Below are 5,155 nucleotides of genomic sequence, written 5' to 3'. Positions count from 1 at the left end.
AGTACGACTTGGGGATCGGGCCTTGAAGGTTATAGCTACTTGTGGTTCTAACCTGCTCTCTGCTTTTGAGTCAGCTCTCATGATGTGGCTATCTGCCCGATATCCTACAAAGATGGAATTCTGTGTCTTTCCTCTTACACGCGTTCTCACGACCGGCCAGGAAAGACACAACAAACCAGAATCTTCTGCGGCAAAACTTTATTGCTTACATCTTCAGGAGCAAGAGAGTAAACCCCCCTTTGCTTACATCTTTAGGAGCCAGAGCGCCAGAGCGCCAGAGCGCGGAGCGCAGAGCAAGAGCTCTATTGTTTACATCTTTAGGAGCCAGAGAGCCAGAGCGCCAGAGCGCAGAGCAAGCCCCAAGCCCCAAGCCCAAAGCGAAAGCGAAACCCCTTCCCTCTTAAGGAGAGTTATCCTTCGCCTAGGACGTATCACTCCCTGATTGGCTGCAGCCCATGGCCGAGTTGTAGTCACGGGGAAGGCAGAGTACATGGGGTGGAGAAATACCCTTGGCACATGCGCAGATTATTTGTTTACCACTTAGAACACAGCTGTCAGCGCCATCTTGTGACGGTGAATGTGGGGGCGGCTTCCCACACTTTCCCACCATAATGGACTGAAATCCCTGAAACCATAAACTGAAAGAAATCTTTCCTCCTTAAGTTCTTTCTGGCATGTATTTTGTCAAACTGGCAAGCAAAGTAGCCAACATGCCAGCCATTCGTGTCTTTCCATTTTGCATCCCAAGTGTTTCTCTCATCTTTTCTGAACTCTAATTCTGCTATGGGTCACAAGGGAGAGTTCATCTTCCCTGAGTGCTGTCAGCACTTCTCTGCATGGGGTTTTTTTCTGCTACCAGAGCCCGGTTGGCCTGCTTGCCTGGCAGGTCTGAAGTGCTTTGAAAGCTGATGTTCCTGGCACAATGCACAGTCACTCAGACACTCAATAATGGTGTCATGGTGCCATGAGATGCCAACACAAAGTGGCAGAGGAATAAGAGCAAAGATAGGACCAAGATTTGGGAACTAACACCAATTAAAAGCTAGGACTAGGAAGAGAATCAGGGAGGTGGAAGAACCATCATAGTTTGTGATGCTCGCCTCAAGAAGCTGCTAGCCAGTGGGCAAAACAGAATCCACACTTGAAACATTCTGACACACAACTCAAAGTGAGGGTTGATGGCAGCATATGGCAAGCAGAAATAAGTTGGGATTGATTGGTCTTGATCTGACCAATGTTAACATCCGTTTTCCCATTTAAAAAGTGTGCATTGGCAAATGCTATTGATTGCATGGGGGGTTGGATGAGGAAAAAAAAAAGTCAGATAATTAATGTGCTTAGTTCAGTTTCTGGATTACAGTAACAGCCCAGCACACTGTTGATTTTATTTTAATTTCCATCTTTACAGTGTTGTCATTGCTGAGTACCGGAGCTGAGTGAGATTTTACAGACTTGACAGCTGATGGGAAATTAACCACCGTATACAAGAGATTACATGATGTTCAGAGACAAGACAACCAAACAAAGCAAGTTCCACAGCCAAGCATTGGACAAGTCAGGGCATACGTTTGTTTTGGGGGTGCAGTTTGAGTTGAAGTGTACACAGTGCCAGGCTGGGTCATTAGGTATAGGAAATATGGGCTTGGCTCAAGAATTAAATAAGTACTGAAAATTTATGTCAGAAGATAACTGTTGCAGTTTGAATGACAAATGTTACATAGGCTCATGTATTTGAACACTTGACTCCAGTTGGTGATTGTTTCGGTTTGCGTATGTTCCACCCACGGAATGGCACTATTAGAAGGTCTGGCCCTATAAAATGCATCCTTGTGAGAGATAGCATTTGTAGTTTGTAAAAGCCTATGTGACTCCTGTTTTAGCTTAGGGGAAGGTCAAATCCTGATTCCCACGGGATTATGTTTACCTCAGTCATTTCCCACAGACCCTCATCTTAAGCATAGTTTCTAAGTCTAGAGAACCCGTCTTAGACATGAAGCCACATGGACTTTGTAAAGAGCTTCAATGTAAACATGTCTTAAGCATTGTTGTATTCACAGGGTTGAGTGAATCGTTAACAGAAGAACTGTTTTTCCAAAATTGTGCTATGCTTAAATATGGCAAAAAAATAAAACAAAATAAACAAGCTAAAAAAAAACAAACAAAAGAAAAGAAGGTGTGGCCCTGTTGGAGTAGGTGTGGTCTTATTGGTCACTGTGGCTGTGGGCTTTAAGACCCTCATCCTAGAGGTCTGGAAGCCAGTATTCTGCTAGCAGCCTTCAGATGAAGATATAAAACTCTCAGTTCCTCCTGTACCATGCCTGCCTGGATGCTGCCATGCTCCCACCTTGATGAAAATGGACTGAATTTCTGATCCTGTAAGCCAGCCCCAGTTAAATGTTGTCTTTCTAAGAGTTGCCTTGGTCATGATGTCTGTTTACAACAGTAAAATCCTAAGACAGTGATCCTGGTGTTTAGAGAGATTACAAACTCTTGGGTGGTAGAACTTTATGTCCCTGGAAAGCAGGGAGGTCTAGCCTCACCCCATTCTTTGTTTTCTCTTCCTCTGCATCCTGCGTATGGATGAAAACTTAACTAGTCAGATTCCTTCTCCACCCACATGACTTGCTGTCCCTACAATCACAGACTCTTTCCCTCTGGAAGTTTGAGCCAAAATCAACTCTTTCTTCCTTAAATTGCCTTAGGCCTTGGTACCTTAGCAGAGCAGTGGAAGAGTCGTTAATACAATAAAATAAGTGATCGCAATCTGAAAGTGAGATTAATTTACAAACTGAGAGGAAGAGGAGGAAAAATCGTGCCAGATAGCTCAGGGTCCCAGATTTGAGGTTCCAGAAGAGAGGAAAGGAAGACTATGCAAACTACTCTTTTAAAAGAACATACATTAGATATGGGGAGGAGAACATGGAGGGATGGAGCCATCTTTGTTCACACCTGAGTTTTATGGCTGGATTTCCTACAGACCATCAATGTTAGCTGTCTTTGATTGCCATAAGAAGCTACTACAGGTTAGATTAGGCATCAGAAATGTATTTTCTCAGTCTTGGAGACCAGAATTCCAAGGTCACCATGTCATTTTGAGTGACTTCTGACCTGGTCTTTGTCTCTACCAAGCACGGCAGATGCCCACTCAGTTTGTTCCCAAATCACTTTTATTCTGTGTGTGGAGAGAAACAGGAGGTCAGAGGTATCCCTTCCTCTTCGTCAGAGCAAATGGTTCTATTACACTAGGGCTCTGTCTTTATGGTCTCCTTTAAGTTATACTTTTAACTTCTTTTGGCTTAAAGTACCTATCTCCAACTGTGATCACACTGAAAATCGGGGCTTCAACGTAGGACAGAACTCAATCTATAGCGATGACATAATATACTAGTATAAGATGTGGGTGGTGTGAAGCCACACTTAAGACATTCTGTTTTGGGTGGGATACTGGGTTAATTTACAGTTAGAGCACCCTGCAATGACCAAAATATTCTGTATCAGAATTATCCACTATGGTAAGCAATAATCTAATGTGGCAACTGAGCATGAAACATGGCCAGTAAAGGTTAGGACTACAGTCTCATGGTGAAGCACTTTTGCGTAAGACCCTAGATAAATACAGAGAGAGAGAGAGAGAGAGAGAGAGAGAGAGAGAGAGAGAGAGAGAGAGAGAGAGAGAGGCGGGTAATGAGGAAATGGATTTTAAATTATACCTGTTTTCTTAATGAATATAAATTTAACTTTAGAATATATTGGACAAAGCAAGTTATAAGAGAAGATCCTTCAACAGACAGACTCAGTCAGTCACTAGATACCAGAAGCTGCCTAGGCTGGGAAATCTGAATTGTGGATATTCTACCCCCAAACTACCTTTCTTTGCAGAAAGAAAATACATGTCCAAATCTCAGATTGACCCCACTACCTCATTACAAATTCTCAATAAGAGTCTGAGTGTTTGAGTGGCTGTGGATGTGTAGTTAGGAATGTTTACAGCCAGTTGAAGAGATGCTATAAGAGGTTAGAGAAACCGATTTTCAAGAACCAAGATAAATTCTTTGGAGTCATTAGATGGACAGATATGATAGGTACAACCATGAACATTGATATGGTCTAGAAGGAGGGTTAGGAACTCTGCAGCAGGGAAGTGCTTCTATCCAGACACATGGAAAAGAAAAAACAAACAGGAAGTGGAATTAGATTTACATCTGCCAGATACTTGCCAACCGTGAGGCAGTCCCAGTTATAACGCAGAAACTCTACAGGTTCAACTGTGTCAGAGAAAAAAGCAGGGATATGAAAAGAGCAGGAGCCTTGGCCCTTCATGCCATACCCCACTATTCTTTGCTTAATCTCCCCGTGCCTCAGATTCCTCCATTGTACAAAAGGAGTTCTGGCAAGGCAGACTTCAGGGAGCTGTGGCAATGCAGTTGGATGATATCAGCTACAACACATGATAAACACACTTCAAACTGCTTAAGAAGCACTCACCTCACTTCCGTCTTCAACCTTCTGCCTGTGTTTACGGTCTAGGCAAACCATATTATTCTTTGTCATAAAGCTTTTGAGAACTATGACTCATGTTGATTTTTCCTTTTTCCTCCCAATGTCCAGTAATTCACTAAGAGTTACTCATTGCAGCCTCACAGTGTCTTTCTCATACAGGAACTTCTTGTATGTTAGCCAGTGTCCATCAATAAAACAAATACTTGATGTAATTAACCTTATAAGACATGGCATTTACTTGGCTCACCATTTTGACAGAAGACTAGTTGGTCCCAATATGGTGGGACTGTGGTAGTGCATTATGATAATGGTATACAGTGGAGCAGAGCAGGCCTGAGGTCTCATAACCCCCTTCAAGTGTATTCCTTATGTTACAAATACCTCTAGGTAGGCTATACTTCCTAAAGGTCCCACACACCAAGTCGTAAGAGCAGCAGAGCATGAACACAACCCCATGCAGGACATGGTACTGTGGCTACCATCACCCAGTCTCCAGGCCTGTGCTAGGATCTCAGTTAGCTGGGCTTTCTGACAAAACGGTGTCAGATCCCAATGTGTCTGCTATTCCTAGTCATTTTCTAGGCAATACAGGAGTCTCTGTTATCCACAGAAACTCATCATGGATGCCTGAAGTCATCATTAGTCCTCAACTTTA

The sequence above is a fragment of the Mus musculus genome, chromosome 2 (genome assembly GCF_000001635.26).
Source record: "Mus musculus strain C57BL/6J chromosome 2, GRCm38.p6 C57BL/6J".
Taxonomy (NCBI): Eukaryota; Metazoa; Chordata; class Mammalia; order Rodentia; family Muridae; genus Mus; species Mus musculus.
This window is presented reverse-complemented; position numbering follows the sequence as displayed.